Source organism: Furipterus horrens, unplaced genomic scaffold, assembly GCF_987537825.1.
Source record: "Furipterus horrens unplaced genomic scaffold, mFurHor1.1.pri manual_scaffold_17, whole genome shotgun sequence".
NCBI classification, from domain to species: Eukaryota; Metazoa; Chordata; class Mammalia; order Chiroptera; family Furipteridae; genus Furipterus; species Furipterus horrens.
Genome location: NW_028327187.1, coordinates 44,278,237 through 44,290,991, shown reverse-complemented (window position 1 = coordinate 44,290,991; position 12,755 = coordinate 44,278,237).

Genomic DNA, 12,755 nt, shown 5'->3' with positions numbered 1-12,755 from the left:
TGATTAATTATTTTAACAATAAAAAATAATCTCTCCCTCTCAGACTTAAGACCCTTTATAATCTTATAAAGGACAATGGGCAAAGGTCTCGAGCTCCTCTAGCTGCTTCAAGCTGGACATGGTCGTCGTCCTACCTACCCTTGGGTCCAGAAATCCCTAATAAGAGTGGGGGTGTGGAGGGGAGGGTTGCCTTCCCACATGGGGAAGGATCGTGCAGACTCCAGGTCAGTTGGCTGTCCCCAAACAATGGCGTGCTTGGTTTAACAGGCTGGCATCCTTGTTGTGTTCTGGGGGCAACAGATTTGGCAACAGGGTTAAAAGACATCAATCAATCCATAACCACTAGATAACAGAAGGCAGGGATTAATTTTTCAATGTCCCACATTAGGGAAAAAAAGGGCTTCTTTGGAAGAAGGTGCGCCAGGCACGTCTCACCTGTCCAAAACCCTTTTGAACATTATACTTAGTTTGGGCTGAGGGAAACATTTTAGGTTTCCCCCATCTCAGACATCTGGGCCATTTCTGTCCAAGCCATTAGAATAGAAAAGAGAAACCGGTTTTGTAAAGTGAAGCCCACAGACCACCCCATACTTCATCAACCCAGCCACTTAGTTCAGCCAAACCGTTGAGTCTCAGAAGGCAGCGCTGCAGACAGGATTAAGTGAGGCCTCTACATACTCAGGTATTGCGATCATAGGCTTATGCCTTATGAAAACAGAAAACACATGTTAATTTATGCAACATAACCCACAAACAAGTCTCTAAATCTGTAAGACTGTCTTATTGGAAAGACATCCAGTTGCAAGGCATTTGACATTCTTCTTGCCTGTAAATTAAACATCTTCAATGATACCACAGACATAATTTAACTATCAAATGAAAACATATTTTAAATGAAAAGAAACTTTAAAGATGGTTAGCTGCACTACTTTACAGTCTGCCACTGATCATTGTGATTTTCCTTGAATAACAATTTTTCTCCCTAAGATTACCCTCCTTGTCATTAAAGGGACTGCATTAAGTCCATTTTAAATTTATCTTGTTCATTTGCATAAACACAACAAGAGCAACAAGTGATCACTTATGACATTTAGTTCTGCTTTGCTTGAACTTACACAAGGAACATTTAGGGTGACCTTCAGTCTGCCCTTCAGGGCACAGAAGCTGAGCCACATACCTGCCATTCAGCCTTGCCTGTACATACCTGTCTTTTCCAAGTCGTTCCGGTTTTCCATTGTGCCTTAAGGTCCCTTCTAGCCATCTTTCAGGAAAACAACCTTCATTCCTTTCCTGGAAAGATTGCTGTGGACCGCACAACCAACCATGGTACCAGGCCTTTTAGTTCGTGGGCTTTTATTATCTTCGAAAGTCATTCCCAGTTCCTCAGGGCTTCTTGGTAACAGCCAGAGCCCAAGCGTGTCTCCGTTAGGCATGACATTCCAGTCAACGTCTTGGTCAAAAAAACCTCTATTAACTGGTTTTATTAGTTTTATGCAAAGAAACTTAATGTCATTACTTATTTCTTTAGAATGTCAAACTCTGGAGGGATCAGGTAGGGAGAAAAATACACAGTGTGAAGGAAAATCCTTGTCCTTCTAATATTCACTGGCATTTCCATTCTTCATATTTTCATTTTTCCCCCACTAAAAAAATTTTTTGTTTGTTTTTCCATTACAGTTGTCCCACTTTTTTTCCCCTCTTGCTTCCCTGCACCCTGTCCCTCCCTTCTCCCACATTCAGTCCCCACTCAGTTGTCCATGTCCGTGGGTCATTTATATATGTTCTTTGACTAGACCTTTCCCCTTCTTACCCTCTTCTCTCCCTCCTGCCTCCCCCCTTGTTACTGTTAGTCTACTCCTTGTTTACATAGCTCTGGTTCAATTTTGCTCCTTTGTTTGTGTTGTTCATTAGTTTCCTGTAATAGGTGACAGCATAAGGTATTTTTCTTTCATTGCCTGGCTTATTTCGCTAAGCATAATTCTCTCTAGTTCCATCCATGTTGTTGCAATTGGTAGAACTTCCTTCTTTCTTTCTGCTACATAGTACTCCATTGTGTAAATGTACCACCATTTTTTGATCCACTCATCTACAGATGGGCACTTAGGTTGTTTCCAGCACTTGGCTATTGTAAATAGTGCTGCTATGAACATAGGGGTGCATAAGTTCTTTTGAATTAGGGTTTTAGAATTTTTTGGGTATAATCCTAGTAGTGGAATTGCTGGTTCAAAAGGCAGTTCCATCTTTAGTTTTCTGAGGTAATTCCATACTGTTTTCCACAGTGGTTGTGCCAGTCTGCATTCTCACCAACAGTGCAGTAGTGTTCCCGTTTCTCCACATCCTCGCCAGCACTTGTTGTTTGTTGATTTTTTGATGATCGTTATTCTGACAGGTGTATAGTGGTATCTCATTGTGGTTTTTATTTGCATCTCTCTGATGGCTAGTGATGTTGAGCATTTTTTCATGTGTCTATGGACCTTCTGTATGTCTTCTTCGGAGAAGTGTTTGTTCAGGTCCTTTGCCTATTTTTTAATTGGGTTGTCTGTCTTCTTGGTGTTGAGTCATATGAGTTCTTTATATATTTTAGAGATCAATCCCTTGTCTGAGATATCATTGGCAAATATATTTTCCCATATGGTTTGTTTCCTTTTCATCTTGCTGATGTTTTCTTTAGCTGAGCAGAAACTCTTTAGTTTGATGTAGTCCCATTTGTTTATTCTTTCCTTTATTTCCCTTGCCTTGGGAGATATATCAGTGAAAATGTTGCTATGTGGGATATCTGAAATTTTTCTGTCTATGTTTTCCTCTAGGACTTTTATGGTGTCATGGCTTACATTTAAGTCTTTGATACATTTTGAGTTTATTCTGGTGTATGGTGTAAGTTGGTGGTTTAGTTTCATTTTTTTGCATGTCCCTGTCCTATTCTCCCAACACCATTTGTTGAAGAGGCTCTTTTCACTCCATTTTAAGTTTCTTACCCCTTTGTCAAATATTAGTTGACCATATAGGCCTGGGTTTATTTCTGGGTTCTCTATTCTGTTCCATTGATCTATATGTCTGTTCTTATGCCAGTACCAGACTGTTTTGATTACCGTGGTCTTGTAGTATAGTTTAATATCAGGTATTGTGATTCCTCCTACTGTGTTCTTCTTCCTCAAAATTGCTGTGGCTACTTGGGCTCTTTTTTGGTTCCCTATAAATTTTTGAAGGATTTGCTCTAGGTCCGTGAAAAATGTCATTGGTATTTTAATAGGGATTGCACTGAATCTATAAATTGCTTTGGATAGTATGGACATTTTAATGATGTTGATTCTTACCATACATGAGCATGGTGTATGCTTCCATTTATTTGTATCTTCCTTAATTTCTTTCTCCAGTGTTATGTAGTTTTCTGAGTACAGGTCTTTTACCTCCTTGATTAAGTTTATTCCTAGGTACTTTATTTTTCTTGTTGCTCTGGTTAATGGGATTTTTCTTTTAGTTTCTATCTCTGAGATTTTATTGTTGGTGTACAGAAATGCCTTCAATTTCTGAATATTGACTTTGTACCCTGCTATTCTGTCGAATTCATGTATTAGGTCGAGTAGTTTTTTTGTAGAGTCTAAAAGTTTTCTATGTACACTATCACGTCATCTGCAAATACAGTTTTACTTCCTCTTTTCTAATTTGGATGCCTTTTATTTCTCTTTCTTGTCTGATTGCTGTGACTAGAACTTCCAAGACTGTGTTGATTTTGTCTTGGAAACTCCTTATTTCACCTTCCATTTTGAATGAGAGTCTTGCTGGGTAGAGTATTTTTGGTTGTAGGCCTTTGTTTTTCATTGCTTGGAATATTTTTTGCCATTCCCTTCTGGCTTGTAGTGTTTCTGCTGAGAAATCTGATGATAGCCTTATTGGAGCTCCCTTGTATGTTATTAGTTGTTTCTCTCTTGCTGCTTTTAGGATTATCTCTTTGTCTTTGAATGTTGCCATTTTAATTATGATGTGTCTTGAAGTGGGCCTGTTGGGGTTCATCTTCATTGGGACCCTCTGTGCTTCCTGGACTTGCGTGACTCTTTCTCTCCTCATGTGAGGGAAGTTTTCTGTCATTAGTTTTTCAAAGAGGTTTTCTATCCCTTGCTCTTCTCCTTCTCATTCTGGAATTCCTATGATACGGATATTATTACATTTAATGTTGTCCTGCAGCTGTCTTAGAACCTGTTTAGTCTTGTTCAGTCTTTTTTCATTTTGTTGCACTGTCTGGGAGTTTTTGTCTATGTTGTCCTCCAGCTCGCTGATGTGATCTTCTGCTTCTTGTAGCCTGCTTTTAATTCCTTCTATGTTCTTCTATTCAGAGATCATATTCTTCATTTCCTCCTGGCTCCTATTGATAGCTTCTATGTCTTTTCTCATACTGGTGTAATTCTCAGTAAGTTCCTTGTAGTTTTTCTGGAGTTCCTTGTAGTTTCCCCTGAGCTCATTGAGCTTCTCCATAATCCATGTTATGAATTCCATATCTGATAGTTTTCTCCCCTCTATTTCACTTAGCACTCTCTCTGGAGATTCTACCTTTTTTTTTCGATGGGGGGTTGTTTCGCTGTCTCCCCATTTTTGTGACTCTTATTGTTTGTTTCTGCTTCTTAGAATCCAAAATGTTTTTAGAATGATAATGCTGGGAAAAGAACTGATAGGAACATAGAGTTTAAGTCACTTTGACAGTAAAATTTTAACAGGCCTTTTTAGTATAAAACTAATATATACTCATTATATAAAAGGTTAAGTAATGAAAAAATACAGGGGAAAGAGTGGAAGTCTATCAAAATCAGAGAGAGGTTAGCGATGGAATAGACTTGGGAATGTCTGCTTATACATTATTAATGATCAAATAATGAAGGAAAATACAGTGATTTTTCACCAAGGCAGTTGTATCAAAATGACTGCATTAAAATATACCCATATTCAGGATGGCCTACATCACATTGTCTTGCTGTTGTTTAATGATTCACCATTTAAGATAATAAATGAAGGTTACACTTCCTTTGTTTAATATGTATTGAAAAAGTTCTTGATGCTATAGGCAGCTTTTCATAGAGCAAAAAATGAAATTCAAAAAGTGTAAAATGTAAAATTTAAAGAGCTCCAGCTGCTGTTCTAAGAATGCACAGGAAGTCACTCATTATAAGTCTGCGAAGATCCAAGTTTCCTGCAGAGGTTTTCACTGCTTTAGTGAAACAGGTTAACCTGGGCACAGAGGTAAGTTTATCCTCTCAATCTTCAAACTGTGTTCATACAAGGCCATTTCACTTATATAGATGGTATCGCAAGCCCTGCCTGGTAGTAAAAAAAATAAGGTCAGCTTTAGTAGAATGTGAAAACTAGTTTCATCTTTAGTATCTTCCTTTCAGCACTATCTGTTCTTACCATATTGTCTCCATGATGATCGCTCCTTGCTCTTCTCCCAGGACTGCACACCCTTCTTTGTACACACACCTGTTGACACCTTGCACTTATCCATCTGCTAATTGGAGATTTGATCCACAAATCCATCCTAAAGTGAATTTGTGTATCAAATTTGTGTACCTAACAAATCGTACTTCATCCAGAAAGAGACGCATTTAACATTGAAAATGTGACTCCAGCAACTGAATTCCCTAATGGGCTGAAAGAAAAAAAATGCCCCAAATCTCACCACATAGGTATGTAAAGTGCCCTTCTTCGTTCCTCCACAAGGCTAGCAACGCCAGGGAATTTTAGTGACATGAAAAATATAAAAGGTTAGAAACTGTTTATTTATGGTAAATAATTGTTAAATGTCATTAAATGTGTTAATTCTCACTGTATATACAGAAGTATCAAGAGCTTTATTATAATGGGTATGCATCTACAAACCAAAATTCTTCAAGTGTTTGAAATGTGGGTTCCTGGTGATTTCTATGGCTATTTTGAGCTATATAAGATTCAATTGATCATAAAAAATAAAAGTCAGTTGACCTGTTTTGTTTTTACTATCATTTGAGCTCAATAATACCTTCCTTTCAGCCCTACTTCAGTTACCTGTACTACTGTGAGATTATATATATGTTATATATTATATATATATATATATAATATCCCTACAGCCAAGTAATAATTTAGGTAATGTATTCACTGTTTTCTGTGAAAAATGATCAGTTGGACAACTAACTGTATTCCTCCTGAGCTGGATTAGGTTTGTAATATCAGTAAGTATTAAAGGTAAACAATATCTTTTTTTTTCTGTGAAATCCTGTTCAAAGTTTCTTCACAGAGATGTCTAATCTAATGAAAAAATGGTGTACATATATTGGCTTTACAATGTCATGGCAGACTTTACACTTGTCACTCTCTTGACACCTATATTAAAAATTTGAAGAATTTTATCATTTATCTTTCTATTTTTATTTATGTGGCTTTGTGTTGCTATAAATAAATACAACTTCACTTAACATAATTTTGTTTCAGTATAAATTATCTGATATATAACAGTATAATTACAGAGTTCTTTAAGTTACTAAATTAGTTTAAGACATAGACTATAACAGAATCAAATTATTACCTATATTGATAGACAATTCCATTATTTTACTTTACAGTGTAGTGAATTTCTTTATTCACAAATATATTAATTTATTGTATTTAATAAAATAATTAAATATATTTATTGCTCTTCAACTCTTTATTTGGTTAAAGTAAATAATACATAATCAAAACTCATGAAAGGTGTACAGAACTGAGTGGTAAGTAACAACACACAGTGTGTCCTGTGCAGAGTATATACCTTTCATACCACCTATAGAAACTAACACAGTGCTTGCACATAATATGTATTAATAATATATTCAATAATTAGTGCAATAATGACTGCTGAATTAAAAGTGATAAAATAACAGCACTTCTAAAAGAAATGTACTCAATCGGGCATGCTTTTTAGTAAAGTATACACACATTTAAAGCATAGGAAAACTTGAAATTTAATAAGATGTTTCCACATTTCTCACGATTTTTACTTTTATTAATATCTAAAAATTTAAGTGGTCCTCTATAATAATCAAATGAACTCAAAAATATGGCATTAACTAAGTATTTAAAGAAATATTTATTGAGTTTTATAATCCAATTGAGCTAAATATGCTGTATATATTTTTCACTCTGAGTAACCTGCACCAAAATTCAATACATATAGTTTAGAATACTGTACGTACATTCCAAGATATTTTAACTTTTCAAAATAAGTGAAAGCCACTCTGTTTTGGAATGCTAAGTAGTCAAGTAGTTACAAAGCACAGTTATATGTCCATCCATACTAGATAACAGTAAAATAATTTTATGATTCTCTTTTTGACCATATGCATTTCAAAGATATGCTTGTACTCTTATACATTTTCAAAACATTCATGTCTACTTAAATATATAATATGGGTATAACTTAAGTAACTGCAACACACAACATATATGTGGATATCATGATCAGAGTTTATGACATAAACAATGTTTTTTTAACTATTTTAAAATATTCATTAATCTTAACTTTAGTATATATTGCTCTAATTTTTAAAAATCCATATATTTTAAATAAAATACTGTTATTTTAATAGCTTGGAAATTTTTACATGTTGTAGGAAATGAATATTTGCCTCTTGAATCATGTTGCTATTTGCATTTCACTCTTATTTAAAAATTATTTTCCCCTACCAAAATTAAGAATATGAACCAGACAAGTAATATGTTGCATATATAAGCTTGCTCACAATTGCTTTCTGAATTATTTCCTCTTTGTATGTTAGATGGTGTTGTTTGTTTAGGTTCCTCAAAATTAAGTATCATTATTTTTATCTTTAGAGATACTATTAAATTAATAAAAATACAGTAATAAAATATGAAAATCAAATAATATAATTGTGGTACATTCATTAAAAGTAAACATCAATTAAAATACATAATTTCTTTGAGTATTCTCATTGAATTCATGAGGTTTAGATGATAGGAGAAGATGCTGCCAATGTGTTGGAAGTTTCTTAGCATTGCTGCTAATGACATTGTCATTTAATTAGTTGGATCGAGCAAGAAACTGTCAGTCATCCTTGAACAACTTTCTATCTCTTATGCTGCTCGCAGACCAAATTTATTACTAACTTCTGTCAGCTTTAGTTCCTAAACATTTTTGCTCCATTTCCACCATCATTATACCAGTTTGGCTTTCCATCACATCTTTTTTTTTTTTTTCAAATGTATTTTATTTATTATATTGTTACAATAGTTCCAATCTCTCCCCTTTACTCCCCTCCACCCAGCATCTCCCTCCCCCAGCAATCCCCCCCCAAGTCCATACCCCTGGTTCATAAAAAATAACTATCCCTCCCTCTCAGATATTAAGACCCTTTGTAATCTTGTAAAGGACAATGGGCGAAGGTCTCAAGCTCCTCTAGCTGCTTCAAGCTAGACATGGTTGTCGTCCTACCTACCCTTGGGTCCAGAAAACCCTAATAAGAGTGGGGGTGTGGAGGGGAGGGTGGCCTTCCCACATGGGGAAGGATCGTGCAGACTCCAGGTCAGTTGGCTGTCCCCAAACAATGGCGTGCTTGGTTTAACAGGCTGGCATCCTTGTTGTGTTCTGGGGGCAACAGATTGGCGAAAAGGGTTAAAAGACATCGTTCAATCCATAACTACTAGATGACAAAAGGCAGGGATTAATTTTTCAATGTTCCATATTAGGAGAAAGAAAAAAGAAAAAAGAAAAAAAGGGCTTCTTTGGAGGAAGGTGTGCTAGGCACATCTCACTGTCACATCTTGTTGGAGTACCAAAACAGCCGCCTAACTTATTGCCCCAATTACATATGTATGTTCCCAAATCCATTCTCCCAATTCTTATTGCGTTTAGAATACATACCAAAATCTTTATTATGGTTTCTGAAAGACAAGCTGATCTGGCTTCTATCTACCTCTTCAGCAGCATATTTTACCCTTTCCCCTCCCCACCCACTGAATGCTTCAGCTACACTCTTTTCAGTTCCCTGAGCACACCATGCGGTCTCTTCTGCTGTGAATACTTCCTTGCATTTTCTACTTACCCTGACACTCACATCACCAGTTCACTCCTATTAAGCTTTCAAAGCACAACCTAAAAGATATTTCTCCCGGGAACAGGGACGCCTTCGTGCCCCCTTTCCCCAAAGACTAAGCCAGCTTACTCTGTTATATGCCCTCATAGATAACAGTGTGCAACTTCCCTCATAGCACTTGTTGCAGTTTATCATTATATATTTATTATACATTTACGTTTATGATAAATTGGGGAATTGCTATCTCCTCCACTAGATGTGAACTCCATGAAATGAGGGACAGTATTTGCTTTTGCTTAATATTGTATTCTTAGCATCTAGCGCATTGCCAAAACAAATAAGTACTCTCTATTAAAATGTCATTAGTGTCACTGATGATTAATCTGTGGTTGTTCAGTTGCAGAGGATTATTTTTCTACTCCCCCACCAAGTGGTAGCTGTAAATGTTGCAGCCTAGTGAAAAAGCAGAAATCTGAGGTGTTAAGACCTTAACATAGGGTGGCAGATGAGAGTTACCAAATAACATTGACAACAGTAAAAGTATTGCCATGACTTTAAAAGTAACATTAGCTATACAAGAAGTTACATAGCTAATGCCTAGTACCACTTTTAAATTGAGCAGCCCAACAGGGATTATGAATAAGTCTCTCTTGCCCTGTTTCATGCACCAGGATCTTCATATTTAGATAGCCAAATCGTATCACTACCATGCATTATTAAATAAGCAAATTCCAAATTCTGAAAACTGAATTATAGCATAACCTATAAAGTATTTAGAAGTATTGTTATAGGGGTATATACTTCACTCTAAAAATAATAGAATAGATAAAAATGGTATAACTATGTGACTATATGGAATATATAACATATATGTGAAAATAATTGAAATGTGATATTACAAAATACATTGCTAAGTGATAAAAATTTTAGTTCATATTTTCTCCTGGCTGACTAAGCTTTCTTATTTCTGTTTTCATTTGATTTCAATTACAGTTGTCCCATTTTTCCCCCATTGCTCCCCCCACCCAGCCCATCCCTTCTACCACAATCATATCCCTCCCTGTTGTCCATGCCCATGAGTTATTTATACACGTTCCTTGACTAGTACTTTATTTTTAGTACAATGAATTACACTTTGCTATCTTTCAATGACCCAGATGTGTTCTAAATTACATATATCTTCCATAACTCACACATTTTGATATACTAGTCATATTTCTATTTTTCCATCTGTTAAAATATTGACAATTGTAGTACAGCACAATGAGTGCTAGATCAATGTTTCTCAAACAATTATCTGGAAATCATGTCAAGCTGCAGGTACTAATTTAGTAGGTTTGGGGAGGGGCCAGAGACTCTGTGTTGTTAATAAGCTCCCAAGCTATGTTGGTGCTGCTGGTCCACAGAGTATACTTGGAGTAACAAAGTAATAAAGCAGGGGTCAACAAACTTTATGTAAAGGGCCAGATATTAAATATTTTGATGTTGTGGACCATGTGGTCTCTCACAAGTACTCAGCTTTGCTATTATAGGGTGAAGTCGACCATAGACAATGTATAAATGAATGGGTGTGGATGGGTTCCAACAGAACTTTATAAACACTGAAATTCTAATTTCATGCAATTTTCACAGAGTATGATGTATTATTCTTTTGATTTTTCCCAATCATATAGAAATGTAAACATCATTCCCAGCTCCTATGCCTACAAAACAGTCTGTAGTTTGCTAACCACTCTGCTAGAGAATAAAATGTCAATGGATAACTTTGCAACAGGTGGGAGGTGTGTGATGAAATAAGCTCTGTGGAAGATTACAGTTGAACTAGGGCTTAAGGAAGTAAAGCTTTTCTAAACATAGAAGTGGCAAAAATTGCGAAAGAGACACAGGCAAGCAACAACAACTTAGTGTTTTCTAAACTGAAAGCATAGGAGTGTGGCATGAGAACAAGCCTTTCTTCATTGAGAAGGTTTAAAGGAAATGGGAATTCCTTTTATGCATATTTAAATGTTTTCAAGTTTTAATGAGTAGTGATGTCAGTTGAGCATACAGAATGAGATGTGGGGGGCATGCTTCCACATTTTGGAATTTCAGGAGAAGACTGTTCTGCTGGGAGGCAGAAAGGGAATAGATATGATTGAGAAAACCAGGAAAAATACATTTGAAAGGGCAGGACTCTCTGCAGGTGACTACAGACTGTTCTCATGTGAAAGCTTTGTGGAAGCATTTATATAACTGATCAGGGTTTGAAAAGTCATTGATGAAAAGTGAAATGAGTATCACAAAGCCAGGTAGAGCAAGGCAATCAAGACATTGTTCATTATTACAAAGCACACAGCAGTCTAAAAAAGAAACTAAGAGCTAAGGGTTGAAGATTAAAAAGATGGTCTCTACAAAAGTTTCAGCATCTCACAGGCTCTGCTGATGTGTTACAGAGAAGGCATGCATGCTGAGGGGTAAAATGAGCATACAGTGGTTTTTTTTAGATGTTTCTATTATTTCTCTGGAAGTGGTATTGGAGTGAGATGATGAACTATAACAAAAAACACAAGAGTTGGAAATGATGAAAGATGGAATATCAAGTACAAAATTAATCTCAATACTTTTTGGAATGTCCTTCTGCAAATTCTCTTTACATTTCCCCAATCATCCTTTCGAAAAGGATTTGTCTGTTGGAGTATGGCATGTTTCATTGGAATGCTGGAAAGTGAATTAAGATTTGCCAAGAACTTATATACAAAGGACTTCAGGAATTTTAAAAAATTCTCCAATCTAATAAATGGGGACTTATTATCAGCACTTATTTACCCAGATCTCCCCTGTAATCAGGAGTGCGTCTACCAGCAGCTGTGGCTTAGTCATAAGCCAGGGGTAAAAAACAAAACAAAACAAAGCAAAAAAAAAAAAAAAAAAAAAAAAAGAAAAGAACAACAGAAGGCATCACAAAGGGAGAGTTTACACATTTTCACAATAGAAGAAAAGCTAAAAGTTTGGTCAGAAAATTTTAGGTGATTTTTAAATACTAATTAAGCATGAGGGGAAATGCAACATGATTTTATTAATGAAAATTAGGAAGAATTGCAAATTAGACAAAGGAAATTATAGGTTTTTTTTAATATGCAAAGGATCTGTGACCAGGTTTGTTATCAAATGAGAAGAGATGTTATATATATACTTATAATATAAACTGTCATTTATTGGACATCTACTCAGTGCTAGGCAATGTGTTGAAAATTATAGAAATTATTCCATTAATTTTTACAACCTTCCAATGAAAGTGGTTATTATTACTCATACTTAACATATGAGGCTAGAAGGCTTAAGTGAGTTATCTAGGTCCCAAGCACTATGGACTTGCCAAAGAAAAACTGCTATTGTGTAAATCTGGTAATATTAAGCACCTATTAGTACATATCAGATGCTAAAGAGAACTTAGATATTGTTGTTTTCTTGCTATTATTGTCATTAGTATTATTGCTATTTACTTAACTCCTCAAAGCACTATTTACTGCAACCGTAATAACAGGGAAGTCAGTACAGAATAAGTTTGTCAGCACGATTACATGAGCAACCCACTTAAAGTTCCTGGCTGGCCTATGGAAGCCACTTAGTAAATGTCAAAACCCCATAAATTTTCTCTTAAAGGATGTTTTTTTCCTTTTTAAATAAGGCCAGATAAAATGGTGGATATTGATACTTCCTAGT